At 35.5% G+C, this 21,505-nt stretch overlaps 1 long non-coding RNA gene across 1 annotated transcript; it reads right to left on the reverse strand.

Annotated features, from left to right (window-relative positions):
* Positions 1–13,471: 13,471 nt before the first annotated feature.
* Positions 13,472–20,953, reverse strand: LOC140168676 (uncharacterized). The gene is made up of 3 exons (XR_011861260.1): positions 20,572–20,953; positions 16,933–17,089; positions 13,472–14,391 (listed from the first exon to the last, which is right to left on the reverse strand). It is a non-coding gene; the product is annotated as an uncharacterized lncRNA (long non-coding RNA).
* Positions 20,954–21,505: the final 552 nt, after the last annotated feature.

Raw genomic sequence — 21,505 nt, forward strand, 5'->3', positions numbered from 1 at the left:
TCTGATGTTGATCAGAATCACCGACACAAAATGGCGTATAATTGAAGACAGAATTAAAAAGACTAGTTTGCGTCTGACGTCAAGATTAAGGCGCGGAGTGATTGGTTAATGACCTGCGCAGTACGGCATTTTTAGTCTAGTTGACAGGACGTCATACGCAAACAGTCTTCAATTATAGTCCACATCAGACCACTATACCGTCCCATAATGCATTGCTATTGTGCTAAATCACACCATAATTGCAACCATTATCTCAAAGCTGTTGTTTAATACTACGTACTACTTAATTCAGATGGTTTTCCCGAATCACGTAGCTCTCCATGCCGTCTCCTGACCTGCATCCACAGAATTCGAATATACACAAGAACCGGTTATCCCTATACCGATGTGTGGCATATTTGAACACATCTTTGTTCTACATAATAGGGACGTCTACCGTGCAGTCAGAGCCATGTTTTTGCTTTATTCTTTATTTGTTATATGCATTATATTGGCTTAATGGACACTGGAATAAGGCATGGCGGGAAGGCAACTTTTTCTGGTGCGGGACTATTAGCTAATCGAATTTAATTCAACATAAACTGAATCCTTCGGCATCTAGCGTCTAGTGCGAATGACACATTGTCAGTTATCCTGAACGTCTACCGACTGAGGGCAGCATCCACTCACTGATAATGTCAATATTCTTTGATTTACATAAAAAGTCATTTTTCATGTAAATGATGTATTTAAATGCAGATGTTGCATGTCCTTCAGTAGTTTACTAGTTATTTATTATGGTACAATTTTTATTCTTAGGCATAAAGCCACTAATGATAATATTCATTGCAAATTTAAAGTACAGCTATCCGATTTGATGGTAATGTCAACATTTTTTAATACATATAAAGTCAACTTGTCATGTAAATGACGTATCAAATGCAGACGTTGGACGTTTCCCTTGTTATTACCACTTTACCCTTTCAAAGTACAATGACTGTCAAAAACGCGGACTCAAGATCTTCATCGGATATGATTTTACCACATACCCTGAATGAAGCACTCAGCACTGCACAAATTTTACATTGTTGTGATCAATGGGACCAAGAGAATAATTTGACATGTTTGAAAGTGTAATATCACTGATTGGGGGAGGGGCTTAAGGGGGCCAATATTTATAGTACTCTCTGAAATTCTAGGAAATATAGTTTTGTAACATGTCCTAAATTTTTTAGCTAATTTAGATTTTTGGAAATATTCGCACTTTGGTGTTTTAGCAAGTAGGGCACGGCATGGCCTGCAAAATTCCTTGTGTAAATCGAATGCAACTTTTACTGACTATTACTCACTTGCAGACCGCTCTCTTCCGAAGGGCATTAAAGTTAAACTACTTGACGGATATTTTTTGTACTTGATGTCAATCAAGATAACAGCAAAAACAGCTCCCATATCTGTCCATAACTTTGGTCAGTGCAGCGAGCCAGGGAATTTAAGTGGGTGATTATTGATTGGCAGGTGCCATATTTGGGCATATGTGCAGTGCACAATTCAATGTGGAGGATAGACGAGGCTTTATCGATTGATTTTGCTGGAACAGTTTCCTGTTAACCTGGTTTAAGTACTGCAAAGGTCGAATCATGTTTGCTGCACTATGGCCCGCTTTCCACCAAAATTTACCCAGATCATGGGCCAAAATAGTAAAAAAAATACCAGCATTTTTTGTGCGCGCACATTGTCGCGAAATTTTTATTTTGTCTCGGCCCCTCTCCCGACCAAGAAAGCTGGCTACGGCCCTAGGGACATTTTGGAGATCTTTATGAGGGTCATGGCTTGATATTACTATTTAAGAGACAACAGATTCGAATTCAGCATCTCCAAATTAACTACATTGTTCATGTACACGTACATGCACATTACTATTCAAAAACAAAGTTATATCCCAGCAATTACAAAAAATGTTTTGGTAAACGCGTTTGGTTTTGGACAAAACATTGAATTTTTATAAAAGTCATAAAGCGTTTTGAAAATGTGAAAAAAAAACCACTACAACAATCTTTTTAATGTGTTTAAAATGTTATTGTATATAAGATATGTTTCACAAATAAATATTTTTGAAAACTATCTTGTCAACACTTAACTAACATCAGCAATGCTTTGAATGTTATTAAAACGGGTCATACCCTTGATATACCCTTTATATAACTTGACATTTTTAAGTTTTTCTGTAAAACGTTTTGTTTTTGCTGGAATATAATATTATTTATATCGTATTCTATTATATTTTTTATGTTTTACAGTGCCTTGGGTTAGATTTATTTCTAAATAAATGGCGCACGGTAAATGCTCATTTCTATTTCTATTCTAATTTAAGAGGTGTATCGCCCATCACCGTTATCAAGCACAATTATAATATTGAGCATGAGCTTTATTGAACCACTGTTAAAGTTAGGTCCACTAGAACGCAACCGATGTACTGAAGTAAACCATCACTGCCGTAAACTAAGACAATGTTGCCATCATAGTTGCCTAACAACCCCCGCGACAATCTGATTCTGTATTGAAATGAAAACGTTACAATTTTAGCTTTATTACACCAGTGTTATGACGCTATTTGCTTTCCATAGCTAATTTAAATATATCGCTCCGCGGCTCCATCTCCTCAATTACCCTGGACTATTATTCTGTGTAGTTGTCAGCCAGCCGTTGCCGGGGAAGGAGCTAAGAATATTTCACTCATCTATTATATTGTTGTGATCACTTTGTTGATGAGAAATTAAAGTTTATTTGTAAAGTTATATTTTGCTCTCCGTTTGTTTCTGTTTGAGTCTTTCCCCGTCTCAGATGGAAGATCCATTGGCCATGTGTTTGGTTAAATTTCTAGTAATCAGATAACTGATTCGTGGATCTTCACATCCTTTCTGAGTCATATTAAGGGATCTAAAATGAGCGTTTATTGCGTTTCGACAGTATTTTTGTGGGACATGAGAGCACCTCAGACCTATCGAATTGCATTCTGAATACGAAGCATGTCTTTCTGATATCAAATAATTTTCATTTTTGAAAATCACAATATAATACAAATTTTATGACAAATTATAAAAAATTCATATTTTTCAAATTTTGATATATAACAGTCCTCGAAGTAAATTATATAAATCTAATGATATATTCTTAAAGTGTATGTAGCAGGGAGGAAAAGCCGACGGTCAATTGAAAATTTTGACCTTTCATATTGAAATATGGATTTTTTCCCAAAAAGACCTAATTTTTTTTTGGTGTTTTGGGAAAAAAAATCCATATCTTCAATACGAAAGGGGTCATTTTTCAATTGATCGTCGGCTTTTCATCCCACCTACATACACTTTAAGTAGAAATCATCAGATTTATAAAGTTTACTTCAAGTACTGTTAAATATCAAAATATCAATTTTAATGATTTGCCATAAAATGTGTATTAAATTGCGAATTTCAAAAATCAAAATTATTTGATATCAGAATGACATTCTTCGTATTCAGAATGCAATTCGATATGTCTGATGTGCTCTAATGTCCCAAAATAAATACTGTCCAAACGTTCATACCCCATCCCTTAAATGGTGCAGAATCCGATCTTTTCCGGTACCAAGCAGTGACTGGCTGGCAGCTACCCCTGCGGGGAAAAACCAACCCCCAGGTAAGTTAATTTGGTATTATTATTTATAGCAATTTTGGATTGATTCATTGTATATATATTATGTGATTTGGTAGATTAAGTGATATTTCACGCTTCAGTGATTTGCCGCCGAAGTTGAATTGTGGCGCGAAGAATTTTGTTGCGTGTTTTCTGTTTTCGGCCATTTTGTGAATAATATTGCAGCGTGATAGTCTTGTATTGATACAGTGTATATTAATGGTGAAAAGTAAATGTGATTATGGCTCCTCCTATAATAAGCCACTTAGCCCTAGGCAAGGCCTATTTAGACACAGGTGAAGGTGCGGGAGGTCAAGGCGAAGGTGAAGTTTCAATAAACGATATAATGGCTGAAGTACGTCGTCGTCGTCATCATTATCATATCATCATCATTACCTGACTACTAGCCACAAACCCATACCAAGGAAAATAAAATATCAATTTTGCTGCAAGCCATCAGAGAAAAGTAATATACAAATGTTTAAAATCATGTTTTATTACAACGTATCTAATAGTAATAGGAATTTGTACACAACCATGACAACTGCTAAATTAAGCTGAAATGAAGAAAATATAGACTATAAAAAAGTCTAAAATGAAAATAAATGTTGTTATTACAGTTTGCATATCTGAAATCTATTCTGTAGAAGTAAATACTAAGGAAAAATAAAATATCGGGATAAAAAAAGGACCATGTAGGATTCGAACTGGTGCGGTCAACTTTTCCCGTTTAATTGGTACGCGCTCTACCAATTGAGCTATTTAATGTTACTTGATTTGTTTGGGATAATTTAGACCATGTCAATATACGAGTTTTACGGTATGCAGACACAATAAAGATTTTAATACTATGTCTCTGTACTGTTTACTGGCTTGCATACCGTGCATTTTTCTATTTATGTCAAGTTTTGAAATCTAATGTGTGAAGAACAGGTCTGAATACCGTGGTTCTCTATTCAATAAGCCAATTATTATTGCATAAAACAAGTGGATTAGTTTTAAACACTTTTTATTCGTTTATAATGAATCTATAGTACAAAGGTGCACGTAAAATTACAACACCTCAATAGCTCAGTGGATAAGGAGACTGACAGTTAACGGAAGGGCGTGGGTTCAATTTCCGGCATTTTTTTCCATTTTTCCAAGTATAACGCTAACGGTCGACACAATCAGTTTAAAAAGAAATCAATGTAATTTTCTTTCTTTAAATTTTGTCGACCGTGGGGAAGTTAATGAATCAAAATTCCAATTTTATTTTTACAACCCTAAATACATTGCCAACAACTATATTCGGAGTAAACCGATGAAATTATGTCTGTTTGATACGTTTCAGTTAAGTTTTCTATCACGCCGCCACGGACCATACGTACATTGAATAACTTAATATACATTATAAATCGATTAAATTTTCAGAGAGTTCCTCGTGTTGCAGCGGTAGAGGCTGTGACTTGTGAACTAAAGGTTATAATGATAGCCATGAGTTCGAATCTTCTGTAGCGCTATCTTTTAATAATATTACTTTTCCTATCTTTCTTTCCATCTTTCTTTCTTTCTGTCTTTCTGAGATTTAAAATACCTCAATTGGTAGAGCGCGTACCAATTAAACGGAAAAGTTAACCGCACGGGTTCGAATACTACATGCTACCTTTTTTTTTATTTTGATCCCGATATTTTATTTTTCCTTAGTATTTACTTCTACAGAATAAATTTCAGATTTTTGTTGATCGAAATAATATTTTACAATGTGTTTGGTCAATGATGTCTTCTGCTATAAGTATGAAATACTAGGGCTTGGTGATAAGCCTTTTGATAAGTATGATAACATGCTTAATATTCAGCTAGCTTAGTATGTATTATCAGCTGACTTCAGATATGCAAACTGTAATAACAACATTTATTTTCATTTTTGACTTTTTTATAGGCTATATTTTCTTCATTTCATCTTAATTTAGCAGTTGTCATGGTTGTGTGCAAATTCCTATTACTATTAGATACGTTGTAATAAAACATGATTTTAAACATTTGCATATTACTTTTCTCTGAGGGCTTGCAGCAAAATTGATATTTTATTTTCCTTGGTATGGGTTTGTGGCTAGTAGTCAGGTAATGATGATGATGATGATGACGACGACGACGACGACGATGATGATGATAATGATGACGATGACGATGAAGATGAAGATGATGATGATGATGATGATGATGATGATGATGATGGATAATACAACTGATGTCAGATGATTATTAGAGTCGTGATGGTGACGATGATGGCAGTGATGAGGGATTTAATTTAGTATGAAATTCTCACCCCCCTCCCGCACCCACCAGTCAATGTTGTTTTGAGACTGAGACCAGAACGGACAATTGGTCTAGTATTGGCTCCAACATTGCCTGGGGGGGGGGGTGGTTGCAAGCAATATGAAACATTAATGTTTGCCACTCATGTTACTTGCAATGTTTAAACAAAGAGCACGTCTATGGTATCAGTCACAGTATATGTTTTTGCTTAACACGTGTGCTATGACCCAAAAATACATCATCTCCAAATACACAGTTCAGTGACCTCGAGGCCTCCATTCAATAAGAAAGTTAACCTGTTGTTATAGAAGGACATGCATTTATACCCAATACATTCAGAGGTCAATTTATGAGTGCACAAACATTATAGGGTCAACAAACTGTGTCTTTATAATCCGAACAACATGTGACATATTTACAGCAAGGGCCCGTGCCAAGGCCAAATCGACTTTTACAATGTTTCATCATCATCATCGTCGTCGTCATCGTCATCATTATCATCATCATCGTCGTCGTCGTCGTCGTCATCATCATCATCATATCATCATCATTACCTGACTACTAGCCACAAACCCATACCAAGGAAAATAAAATATCAATTTTGCTGCAAGCCCTCAGAGAAAAGTAATATACAAATGTTTAAAATAATGTTTTATTACAACGTATCTAATAGTAATAGGAATTTGCACACAACCATGACAACTGCTAAATTAAGCTGAAATGAAGAAAATATAGACTATAAAAAAGTCTAAAATGAAAATAAATGTTGTTATTTGCAGATGTTTTGCTTCAGAACTGCAATTTCCCTAAACAACATTACAAAATTCCAGATTAGACAGAAGAATTGAATTATATGCCATCTGCAAACTTAGGAATGACTTTGATACGAACTATTTAATTACGATGGTCTCATTATTATAACGCGGTAGACTTTACTTAGCATACGGTCGCATTACACGAAATCAATGCGCCAAAAGTGCAATGGTGATGGCTTCCGGTAAAAACTATACGATTACTTGAGACAATTTGGTGTCTTTTGGGACTTTTTTAGAAATACACATGACTGAATAGGGGTACTATGAAAGCCGGTTAGATTTGCCAATTTGTGTCTAAGGCAGCTTTGCTAGTCTTTGGGCCTGGGATTTTGAATATCGCGTGTTGAAACAAGGCTGTTTTTTATTTGTTTGTTTGTTTGTTTTGGTCAATATGAGTTTGTTTAAAATAAAACCATGTGATTCGTGCTAGATAATAATTTACCTAACATATATATAAGGCATAATGTTGTGACTGCCGGAGACTTGTGGGTCTTGTATAACAATAGCCATCGACTCAATAGCGTTCTGAGTGCATCAGGGTTACTTTCAAGTAGATTTGTCATCAGCCAAAGCATCATGGGATCAGAGTTCTTGTGGCATTAAGATGCAATTCCAAGTTTATGTTATTGAGAAGAACCCAGTAGACCAGCACTGCATCTTCTATATATCGTTGGCCGATATACATAGTGACTTAATCGGCATTTTTAAAATTTTTGAGAAAATTGGTATATTAGTTAAGTTTGTTATGTTCTTCTCTATACACTCATCAAAACCCATGTCTCAAAGTTGCCTAATTAGTAAGATATTAATTTAATTATTTGTATTAATGCAAAACCTTGAAATTTCTGTATCACATAACGACGTATTTGCCGATCAAAGAATTTAAAGAATTTGCCGTTTCACATAGTGACATATTTGCGCGACAAATATACTGCATAACATGTTCTAAATAACTTTGTGCTGAACGGACTATGTGTTCTGAAACATTAGTTCATCTTCATCTTCATTATAATAATGTATACTGTTTCAACAGTATGGTTTAGCACGATTTACTGGCAAATAAAATAGTTATTTTGCTTGACAATTCTTCCTGATGCTGATGGTCGAATAAATATTATCTCAGCGCATCGAATTATTATGACATTCGTCCCCATTGCACTAAATGGGTTGATTCAAAAAATGTGGTACCCGACAGCTTTTTATAAAAATATATCGCGGGAAAAGACCAAAATTAAAAAGAAAATTGCACTTTGGAATTTGAAAAGTGTACATCACGTTGGGTCTAAGATTTTTCAAATATCTTCAAAAAACAATAACTGAACAGAGAGTACATGTAGTGCGTATGATACATTGTCAGTTAACCTGAACGTTGACCGACTGAGGGCAGTAGTGCAAATCCACCAAATACAGAAATAACTTGTGTAACACATACTCTTTGAAATCCACCCATCGTGTAAATGATGTATTTAAATGCAGATGTTGCACGCTCCTTTCGTAGTTATTACGGTACAAATTTTATTCTTAGGCATATAGCCACTAATGATAATTATTCATTGCCAAAAGTACAGCTATCCGATTTGATGATAATGTCAATTTTGTGATTTGCATAAAAAGTCATCTTGTCATGTAAATGACGTATGTTGAACGTTTTCTTTTGAGTTGTTATTACTATTTTACCTTTTGCAAATTTAAAGTACACTGACTGTCAAAAACGCGGACACAAGATCTTCCTCGGATATGATTTTACCACATACGCTGAATTTAGCACTCACCACTGCACAAACTTTACATTGTTGTAATCAATAATTTGACATAATTTGAAGTGTAATCTCTCTGATTGGGGGAGAGGGTTAGTGGGCAGAGTACCCCCCTGACAAAAAATGTAAGAGAAAATAGGAAAGGTAAATGACAAGGAGCCCGTTTCCACCAAAATTCACCCAGATCATTGGCCAAAATAGTGTAAAATGCCAATTTTTTTGTACGCGAACATTGTCCCAATAAAGCTCGAAGACTTTACATTATATACAGTTGCTTTAAAAAAACCAATCAGTATCCACTGGTAATACCGGTGCAAAATACTGCAACTGGGACTTTTTTATCGTCTTCGCTCCGAAGTTTTTATTTTGTCTCTCCCCTCTCCCGACCAAGAAAGCTGGCTACGCCCCTGTCCACTAGGAACATTTTGCAGATCTTTATGAGTGCCATGGTATGATATTACTGTTTAACAAACAACTGAGTCGAATTCAACATCTCCAAATTAACTACAAATTGCGATATTCCAGTAGAAATCCACACTCCCATTGTGGAAGGTTTTGGAAGTATCTTCCACGAGAGGAGCATGGTTTTCAAATGTAATTGGTCACAGTTAAGGGTACTTGCCCATCAATTTTATTCAGGGGTGTGTTTGAAAAACGGCACATCGCATTATTAAAAAGAATAAAAAATACTAAAATTTACACCAGGGTTCGAACCACTGAAAATGCATTATGAATGCTAAAGATTCCTATATTGTGCCACGGTGACTGTGGTTAACATTCGGCGATTTTCAAAGATATACATATCAACACGTTTCTAGTGTATTAAAAATCGGATTTTGATAGGAATACAGTCGTAGAAAGACATATGACTCTACTTGTCTGTTTGTTTTTCATTTAATACAAATTAATGTTGATGAATTGAACTGGTACGACTCTTAGGACTCGTGATAAACGACGATTAATTTTGTAATAATAAAATGAAAACGCTGGGTCATTCACGACGTCATTTGTAATTCATGTCAAACCTGGGGAGTGACCACACACATCCGTGTATGTAGGTGCGCAATCGATACGCAATGATCCAGACAATACCATTTGAATATACCGCCCTTATGTATGCATCTGCTTGACACATCTTGTCACTTGCAGGAAGATATACTATACCCTAATAGCAACAATAGATACCCCACCGTAAATAGCTCTCTTCATTACCTCGCTGTGTCAGTATATGGTCAATTCCAGCGAAAGCGGGACAAAATTCTCTCTATGTTAACTTTCCACTTTAAAATGTCATTAATAAAGGAAATCACGTTATTGATGGAGCATATCATGTCACGTCCAATGTGCTCTCTTTGTGCATATAGGCCTTTACTAGCAAGTCATACCAGGGGACAAGTTATGATAGCTTAAATGAATTGGCGTTACCCACGAATTCAAAGATAAAGCACCATATATGTCATTGAATGTCCTTCAATCAAAATGAAATTATTACCGTTAAAAAGACGTTTGCATGATCTCTCATCATATGTAAAACGATTGAATTCCACCAAAGTTTGTGGACTCTAGAGGCCATTAAGTCAATTTGGCTAATAATTTTGTTACCCGCGTATCAAAAATAAAATGATCGTTCTGAAAAATGTTAAGTGAATATGCCATAAATGACTATATCATGAAACGAAGTTTCGTTCTATAATTCTGAGGTCCAAGTGATTATTTTATGCAAATACGTTTTACCCATAAAATTCCATAAAATCAAATTTGTCGTTACCCACGTATCAACTGTTACCCACGAGTCCAGCAAATATAATTGCCATAACTTTAATTAACATTTAATGACTTTGGACACTGAATTTAGTTTGACAAGCGCTTAAAATTGTAAATCGTAAAAATACGTTCACCGCTTTAAAAAGAATCTACGACGGTTTAAACTTTTGTTACCCACGAATCCCGAATATATGCTAACCTTGAAAAATAAGGAGATTGTTTATTTTAAGTTTAAATCAGCACATATTCAAGCCATGGGTATGCTATAATTTTGACAGTACTTACAGTTTATACACCTAAGAAACGCAAACCCCAAACGGTACTATAGTACTTATAGCTTTACCCACGAATTCGGCGTTACCCACGAATCCAAGGATTTACTTGTAAATTATATGTTTCTTATGCATCTTAACATTTTGAAAACATGCGAAATAGGTTCCAAAACAGTCCTGTTTAATAGCGTCCTCTTGAATGTATACTGAAGCTGCATCATGAAGTTTTGATTGATTATCCTAAATTACCATTTTGGGGGTAAATGCAATTGGTTAGAGAAACGGGAATCATTGAAACACAATGGAGGAATAACCGCATGGTGGTTTCCAACCTTCTGTAATATTTTCTATTTTGCCACTTACCAATACATACCTTCAAATATGTGTTACCCACGAACATTTTGGTTACCCACGAATCCCTACTTAAATTATAGTTAACAATGTATTGATAGTGTTTTAGTTCATAGGAACTGTCAAACACGAGTTAATAGAATATTGCTGCATGAAAATATGGAATGATTTTACTAAAATAATAATACAAAACTGTTTGCTCTGTCTATTTGAATTTGGCAACTTCATTATTCTCAAAATTTTTATACCCAAAATGCCATAATGATCCATTCTAAATATTCCATGTAGTCTGTATTTTGATTAAAATTCATTTTAGTGCCATTGCAGCCTGAATTATTGACATACGTAAAAGTATTTTTTTTTTATTAAAAAAAATTAATAGGAATTGCTATTTTCCAGACGCTGTTACCCACGAATCCATCCGAGATCCTCATCCTGCGACGATATACAAAATCTAACTTTATATTTATATGAAGCATTTATTCTAATCTTTCGAAATAATACAGTAATGTTAAATGACAGCCACTTTGGAAAGAGTTCGAAGAATTGACACAATCTTAACTGTACACCTGGTTCTTTCTTAAAATTTGTAATAACCAAAATATTTCTTTGTAGATATATGTAATAAAATTCTATTTTACGTTCAAAGTCTTCACCGATTTCTAGTGTATATGAGTCACACATAAAATATTGAAAAATATTAAAGAAAGTGAAATTTTATCGCGTACAACAGGTGAAAAATGCTTGAATTCGTGGGTAACATGCATATGCGCATTTAACACTTTATTTGGTCTAGCAAGAAAAGTTATTTTTCAATCCGATGGCACTTCCACCTGATGATTCACTAGACATGATCGTCTCATTTGATAAGTCTAGAATTGAAAAGGAAAACATTTTCAAAATGGCCCCCAGAGAGAATTTTGGCCCGCTTTGGCTGGAATTGACCATATACGCGTAGTGTTGGTAATTCTGAACCATATTTTGTTCAAAAATGATAAGAAGGGACTGTTTTCAGCTAAAATGTTGGTTATCAGCAGATGTCCAATGGTATCAGGAAGTGTTGCAGAAAGGTAAGCGTACTCATTATTTATTCAAAATATCACATATCAATGAATTTAAAATGGAAATCCAAAATTCTCACCTTAGAATTCACATCATGAATTTCTTGACTATGATATTTAGTTGTGGGAAAAGATTACTTTAATGTTTTGGCGCAAAAAGAGCATGTAGCCTTAATCATTCGGCGTGTTTAATGTTGGGAGCAGATGTGCGGTACATTGGCGTATAATTTCTATCCGGTCAGAAATTATCCGGAAACTTGGTCACTATAAACACTAGCCGTATTTGTACGTACCGTACATCGATGGATATTGGCGCGAGATATTTCCACTATAAACACACGAGGATAAACTGTGTGCAGTGTGCTGTATTACCGGAAGTAGCCTCTTCATGATGTGTCTGATGCACACAGAACATTCAGAACGCTTCTCACCCCAAGAGTTATCAATACAGAAGCTACATGTTCGCACTGTGAACGGGCTGTTTAATAGCTCGCGCCACAATATTTACACACTCCCCGTGTGACCTAAGGGTCATTGCAAATGTACGATAATGTTAATTGGTACATGATTTGTGCGGTAAACTATGGCTCACTATAAACAGCAAGGGTTGCGGTGTACATACAGGGAATCTTGTACACGATGTACTCACAACTCAGTATATTCACTATAAACACGCGGATTTTGAAACCCATAATCCCCGGGCCATAATCCCCCTGTATTATGGCTTTACCAATATCAACTGGATTAATAGATGTTACTCTATCTTGTATTCTATTCAAAATTGGTACTCCTTCTGTAGCCAACTCTTCCACAGTGGTAGTGCGGATTTTAAATGGAATCGCCCAATTGAGTGGTTGCCAAGTTTTATTCAAAGTCAAAATTCCGTACGCATATTGATTTGTTTTGGGGTGTTTTTTTTCAAAAGTCTAAACCATGACAACGCTGAAGCACCACTCATGATGGGTAGGGTTGTGCCAGGTCATGAAGACCTTTGCAGGTTATCAATAACGGTTTTAAATTTCATCCTTTGGCGTGCTGGAAGCCAATGTAAACCTTTGAGAACAACATGCCTTACTTACGTCAAGATTGGACAATGAAAGTTGTTTATTACACGGAATATCAGAATAATCTTCTCAAAAATCTTCAAACTGGTTCAAAACTCGACTGCATGTACTCACACTAAAATTCGTTCATATTTCAGTTGTTCACAAAGATTTATATTGGCTTCCAGAACTCGAAAGGATGAAATATAAAACGTTATTGATAACCTGCAAAAGTCTTCATGATCTGGCACCACCCTATCTAACATCTTCTCACACCATTATAGTCCGGGTCGTAATCTCAGATCTTCAGACAAACTACTTCTTTCTGTTCCTCACGTTACAACATCAGTTGTTGACCACGCTTTCTCCTCTGCTGCACCGTAACTTTGGAATTCGATCTTTACCTTCTGATCTTCGTCATTCACATACATTGGACATTTATAAAAAAAAGACTCAAGAATAATATTGGTTTATTGTATAATTGACACTGTTTATTGATAATCATGTTCTTGTCTTAAATGTACATGTATGTGCATTACTAAAGTAAGTTATATCACAGTAAACACAACAATGTTTGGTATACGGGTTTTGGTTTTGGTCAATCTTTGAGTAACATTTTAAATGTTGGGTATTATTAAGTTATAAGACGTTTTAAAATGAAAAAAAAACCCTACAACAATACATGTATTCTAATGTCTTTTAAATGTTATTGTAAGATATGTTTAGCCAGAGAAGATGAGAAAAGAAGTCGCTCGCTGCCCACGTCAAATAAATAATGTTGATGGAAACAATGATCTAATCCGATTAATTAATTAATACGATAGGTAGCTTCGTGAGTCAAGACTGTCTAGCCCTAAACGGAGCATGCCCGGCTATCAATTTGTTACGTCAGTTGACCGCGAAATATAATTTCTGCTTTGTTCGGCATGAGCGGCTGCTAAGTATATCCCTGTCAAAAGACCCTCATTTTGGATCCAAATAGCATTTTAGACACAAAACACGATTATATGGAGAAACTGACACGACTTACAATTTACTGATTGCACTGATTTTAAGTTTCCGTAAACTGCGACAAATATTCATATGATCATCATTTATTGGATAAGTGGCGCTTGGCAAATGCTTATTTCTATTTCTATTTCTATTTCTATTCTATATAATTTAAGAGGTGTACATGTATCCCCTATCACCGTTATCAACCAAAATTAAAATCTTGAGCATGCAAATCTTGTTGAACCACTGTTAAAATCGGGTCCCCTAGAACGCAACCGATGCATGCAGTGAAGTAAACCCTGCGATAAATAAGTTAGTCCATCACTGCCGCAAACTAAGACAATGTTGCATCACAGTTGCCTAACAATCCCATTTCCAGCAAGTTGGAGCTGTAGGGAATATGAAAATGTTATAATCTTAGTTTTATTACGTCAAGGAACTTGAATGAAATATTTGATGCGATCAAGCAAAATCAGTCTAAAGTGTGCCCAAAATACATTTGGTTCAAGATATGGCTACGAAATTTGGCATAACAAAAGCTGTATTGGGTAAAAAAAGTCACTTTATCAACATCTTCTCTTCGGAATTTCATCAAAAAAGTTGTTCATGTGAAAGAAGAATGTTTTTCCTTCCATTTTGCACAAAATTTTGATTTTCCACCCCTTCACACATTATTTGGCCCATATCTCAAAACTAAGATTGCCGAATTCCGACTAATTTTACTTGATCGCATTATGAGAAGGGCAAGTGCAATGACGTCATGATTCAACAATATGTATTTTAGGTCTAGATAATAGGTGTCATCAGCGGCCATTTTGGATCCGACATGATGCTATTCATTATGTTTGAATGATGCCAAAACAAGCCGCCCTCCCCACCCCCTCTAAAATTTCACTGATCAAGGACCCGATGGGTGAACGTGTGGATCCCTGGACAAGAAATGATTTAAGACCCCCTTGGGCAACCTTCAAACTGAGGGTTAAGAAATACACAGCACCTTGTTTGACCCGCGGTGGTTTGGGAGGGCAGGGTCGCAGCAAATTAAATGTGGGGCAGCCATCAATATATTGGGCGGCAAAAATAGAGTTATATATCAAAATCAAAATATAACGTAAAACATAACGTATTACTCAAAAAGCGAGGTGGCCATGGTCACCTTGTAACCACAGCCCCCTTGCTACGGCCATGGGGGTTGTCCTTTCTCGCGCGAAGCTATATTTATTGTTAATTTTATTGTATACGACGTAACTGAAAATTTACTTCGTTAGATAGAAAGCAAGTTATAGTTATAACCAATGAAGCAGTAAAATCACCCTTGGTAGAAGGGACGGACAATGTTTTTATTATAGTAATGTCTTGAATGTGTTGAACTTTTATTGTGTATTGTCTTATCAGACACACACCACTTACAGATTAGAAAGGTATAATTTAAGTGGCATTTTCTAACCTGTTTTAAATTATTTGCTAAGAGAATATGAAACACATGAACGTAACCATATTTCTAAAATATAACAGTATTGCCAAACCAGGATTTGACGAAGTATTTACTGGTGAATGCTTATGTCCAGTATTTACGGTATCTTTCATTTGCCAAAAGTCAAAATGGCTGCAATTTTATTTATTTGCGGCCTGGTTATTCAAATTTACGCGATATTTCAGTTTTTCACAAAGTTTCTGGCTTTTTGAGTGGTACTAAGTGGCCTATCTGCGGTACTATGTAGGTTATATTCCTCGGTATTTTCACCCCAAGTCGGTAATTGAATTTACTATCATTTGGAAGTATGGTCAACCCTGAAATATAATATTATACAAATAATGAATGTTTATGAGTGCAATGGTAAGAATATTTTCATGAGTTGAAAAATGGAATGTTCCATTCAACGAAGCGAAGCTGAGTTGAATAGAACATTACATTTTTCAATGAATGAAAATATTCTTTCCATTGCACGAATGAAAAAACATTCATTATTTGTTTTCTCTTTATCTAAGTAGATCTTTGTCATTTGATTGGTTGATTGTAATGGCCTTGCCATGCACGAGTTTAAAAAATCGTATGAATCGCAGGCGAGTAGGCCTTTTTTAGCAATATATTTTTGTATCACCCAAAAATAAGCCATTCAACATGTTCAATAGTATTATTATGGGCCTATTATTATTTATATCAAGCTTTCCTTACGCGGTAAAATACAATTTAAGCTTTCCTAGCCATAGGGCCTAACCAATGCGTATTGTAAGCTTACCTTTTCACTTTCTTGTTTTGTACTTTTCCCAAAGAGAAAAATCGGAATAGGCCTAGGCCTATTCACAGCTTTATTATTTTGTGGATGTGGATTATATTTCTTACGGTTATTCATTATCCAGAATTGCCGCAAATTAATTGTGTGGTTTTAATCACCCGTAACCCGTCAATACTAGTGTTGGTCGATCGGACTGAAAAAAAACATGCAATCTCGCCATGCAATAGAACGTGCGGAATATAACAAAAATGCACGGTGCATATAACGAAAATGCAGGGTGCATATAACCAAATTCCACGGTAGTGACGTAGGCCGTAAAATAGTTTATTTATTGAATGACATGTGACCAACAATCAACCAATCAAATGACAAGGATCTACTTAGGTGTTATATAAAGACCTATTTCCCACTTATAATTAGTTATATTCTTATATTAAAGTCCTATACAAACATGTACTATGTGATATTTATTACTGCTCCAAAGTTGCAACTAAAGAACTTCAGGTCAAACAGCAAATTGATTTCCAGGGCATCATATTTCTAGTTTTATGGTAATTATAGTATAATGCTGCCCAATTTTTGCGGGCAAAATAATTAAATGACTGGGCATTTTTGGGCAATGGGCAAATTGAATTTACTGTGAGGGCAAATTAATTTACTGGGTGAACAAATGCCCACCAAGTTTCCCGTTACCTTTCTGCCGTTACTTCCATGGTTGCCCTATTTCTTCGTCAAGTGGTTCAGATACAGATCCGTCCCATTCAGCCGATCTGCTCCTTTCAATTATTTCTTCTGTGCGCTTGTTGACTTGTTCGTCATTTGCATTGTCCTTCAGGAGATCCAGTAATTCCTTAAAATAAAGCAAATCATAATGATAATTATATTATTTAGCATTCCCCTATAAAATAAGTATTGTTTCAACCAGACATGTAAGGAATTCGCGGTAGACTTATATCAACTAATCATCGGGCCAGAAATCCCAAACAGCCAATCATCTTATTGACCAATGAAATCTTGATCTAATTGTGTGACCAGTGACCACAATTTTTCAAGTGGCAACAGCCTAAAGAGCGTCCGGCGGTACGTTTTAATCAATATCGTCCATCACTTGTCATGGTAAATGGTCAATCTTATAGACGTGTAAGAAAGCTTACGCGTGTAAAATCTTAGACGCGTAAGATTTCACACGCGAAGATTTCTTACACGTCTAAGATTGATGATTGTAGCGATGGACGGTATCACCAATGTGATAGCTCGCAAAAACACCTTGAAGACTACTGGCAACTCGTACTCCAGATACCATGCGCAGTGATCGATCATTAAGTAAGGCGGGATAATTAGTTCACTTCTGTTATAAGTTACGAAGAAAAGCACACGGAAAAACATAATCTTATTCACTATTATTAACCGGCATAATTATGGCAAATCATAATGGGTTGGATTCAGTCCATTCACTTAGCTAAAAGTATATGAATTAATAAGACAAAGAAGCGTGTCATAGATGAAGGCGAACAGTTTAAAGTGATTCATAGATTAGATTTTGCTATTTTTGACATCTGTGGACGTCTATGTACCAAGCTGCATCCATTATTGACACAGCAAAATGGCAATATAAAGTTTGCTTACACATTTATAATATCTATGTTTTGTACATTAAAAGCATATCCTGATATGTACATTCTACATTCAGATTAGGAATGATGTGGAGCTGCGAGATTTGATATAGGGACGTGTTTTAGGCACTTTTCCTAAAAAACCTAATTTTGGGTAAAAAATGATTTTTGTAAGATATTGGTGTTTTTGACATTTATTTCACAAGCCACATCAACTGAAGTGTATTTTATACCTCTCTGTTGTTCAATTATATTCCTAATAAGATTGCTAAATCTACAATAAGTAAAGGTAACATGTGTGTGCGTGTACACACTGCTACTGCTAGTGTATTTTTCAAGAAGTGCCCTTTAATTATCATAAAATCACAGTTAGAATTTTATTCTCTCATTGGACTGAGGGGTGACAGTTTTGTTTAGTGATGGAGGAGCACAAACCAGAGGACCGAGACTTTTCTTAGCATCACCAATGCTCATGTTTAAAACTTGCTAAAAAGTGGTTAGGCCTATATTAAATAGTATTATTTTCAGGTTTTTTTCGTCTGTTTTAAGGAATAAAGTTATTATATTTAGATGTATTATTATAGATGCATGAATGGCACATTAGCATTACATTTAATACTTCCAAAGACTCAAACTAAACAGGACACCGATACCCCGAGTACCATTATTAATAGGCCATTAGGACCTTGCTGGTCAAAAGAATATTCAGTGAAATCTGCATGTTTCAATTTGACATCAAATGAATAATGACCACTGAATAACAACTACCACTTTTCAAATCTTTAGTTAAACCTTGTTTAAATGTACGATACGATACGACATCAATATTGGGACCATTACTACAAATGAGGTGTCATAATGCACAGAAATAAATAAATAAATACATTTTGCTTCGAATGCATAGCCCAAATTTGGCACTGATTTTCGAATGATCTTTCATTAAGGGGGGTATTTTCTTTTTGGGATATGTTTATATGATTAATGATTTCATGACCATTATATACCGACATTGCATGACCAAAACAAAAAAAAAAAAATCCAAAAACGTACGTTTAAACTTTTTACATTTTGCGTTTAGGTCAAGTGTGCAAATTGGAACAAGACATTATGCTCCACCATCAGTCCCTGAAAGAACTGTATCGTCGGAAACGTAATTGTGTGGGTATTTTAACGCCACAACTAAAAATAACTAAATACCTGGTGTGGTTGAGGAATAAATCAGCTATCACAAAGTGAATTTTGACAATTAACCATACCGTTCATGAGATACAAGAATTTTAAGAAACTCCCTCATTTTCAAGCCTTTCCACGGATTCAAATATTAATCGATGGTCAATTCGTCGGCTGTATTCCATAATGGCGTATAGTGATTTTTGGTCATTTGTTTGAAATTTGGCAAAAATAAATTTAGTGATGTTCTCTGTCATTTTTCTAAGTCTCATCAGTCATAATTAGCTAATTAATTAGTAATTGATTAATTAAATGTGGCGTATAGTTACAAAGTGACATTTTTCGTATTCCATAGTGGCGTATCGACCATACGCCACTTTTTATCTACATTTATAATTATGAAATATCGGCAAAATGAAAAACATCGTATGTCATAGTGGCGTACGCGTATCGGACCTATACGCCACTATGGAATACGATGTTTTTCATTTTGCCGATATTTCATAATTATAAAATGTGTATAAAAAGTGGCGTATGGTCGATACGCTACTATGGAATACGAAAAGGTTAGGTATTGCGTTTTGTTCGTTTTCCATAGTGACGTATAGTTTTATTGTCAGTTTGCCAGCAAAAGTATGTATTTATTTCTTTTGAAAAATATATAACAATAAAATCTATTTAGTTTACTACAGAAATTTCACATCATTTACAAAATATAATGAATGTCTGATTTACACAACTCGATTTTAAATTGGCATTTCTTCAAACCCGATTTTCTCGAAAAGTTGTTTATTCGCGGCGCCCCACTATACGCCACTATGGAATACGGACGACGAATTATAGTATAGTCAGAGTGCTAAGGCCATCTTGATTTAAAAATTAGCTCAAAGCCAACGCGCGCATTTAGAATCGCCCGGGTTTTTTCGCGTTATTCCCGCTGGGGTAAATTTCAGGGTTTTTTTCCGCTGTTTTTCCCCCGATCCACCACACAACAATCTCAAGTCTGACATCGTCAGACGTCAACATAGCCCAAAGCGTAAATCTCAATAAAAAAATCTTTATCTTGACCACATTGCAACCTCCCTGAGAGATGAAAAGGTGGTCTATCTTTGCCACAGATACACAAAATTGAAGTAAAATTAAAAATTAAAAAAATTAAAAATTAAAACCGCATTCCGTATTAGGTTTTTAACTTGGGAAGGGCTTTGAGACGAACTAAGAGTAAAAATAAAGATGGCCTAATCACTGCACATCATCAGCGCATGATGCGTCTGTTGTCATTGATAGATATTGACTCCGTGGAAAGGCTTGAAAATGAGGGAGTTTCATTAAATTCTTTTATTTCAAAAACGGGGCGGTCAATTGTCAAAAATCAAAAAGAGTGTGATATCTGATATGTTTCTCAATATCACCAGTTATTTAGTTACGTTTGGTTTATGCGTTAAAGTACCCAAACGATACAGTTCTTTCAGGGACACCCTGTATGTACGCTCTCCACTCAATGACTGCATACAGAAGGGGAAGGCGCTATTTATATAGACAGACTTACTTTACTTTCCAGTAATTCCACGTGTTTGCGTAAAACGTTTCGCTCTTTTTCTTCTTCTTGGTACTCGGAATCAAGTTTGGCGTTAATTGTCGACGCGAAGAGCACGACGGCAACAAGTACCACGTAAAGACGAGTCATGATGGTGCTGTTTTACTGCAAAAAGAAGTTCCAAATACTCTGCAGTAATATTATTCGTAGTGTTGTCTGCTATACCGTTTCAAAAAACTAAATAATCTAAAAATGGGATTTCAATCTAAAATAAACCGTAACTTGAGAGCAGTGCAACTAGACAGAGCGCGAGCTGGTGTAGATTATTATACTTCTGCCACAAACAAGCAACTATACAGAGGCCCTATAGTACGTTTTCTAATGTTTATCATATTCACCGGCAATGGATATAATTATTGAAAACCAAATTAAGAAGACTAGTTTGTGTCTGACGTCAGGGTAAAGGCGCGCCATGATTGGTTGCTGACCTGTGCAGTACGGCATTTTTAGTCTGGTTGACAGGACGTCTTATAGTCAACAGCAGAACATTTTACCGTCCCATAATGCATTGCTATATCACGCCATAATTGCAACCATTATCTGAAACTTCTATCAGAGTTGCTGTTGCTTAAATAGGTGACCTGATTGACCCCCCTCACTTCTTCATTAAGATTTTTACAAGCTCATATTTTTCTCATAATTCCAGTCAAATTTTACGCCTAAATTATATTCCATTTAGGCCTAGATGTTATGAACGAAAAAGTGATCACCCACTCATCCCAAATTGTGGTATACCACACATACCGTTCTATGGACCATTGTGAAACACGTTTTTACTTCTAATATCAAAACGGCTAGTGCAATTTATTTTGGATAGAAAAAATTGATTATTTTGGTATAGGCTTCAATGTCAGGTACAAAACACAATACGAAAAACCCTGATGAC

This window comes from Amphiura filiformis, chromosome 13 (assembly GCF_039555335.1).
Source record: "Amphiura filiformis chromosome 13, Afil_fr2py, whole genome shotgun sequence".
NCBI classification, from domain to species: Eukaryota; Metazoa; Echinodermata; class Ophiuroidea; order Amphilepidida; family Amphiuridae; genus Amphiura; species Amphiura filiformis.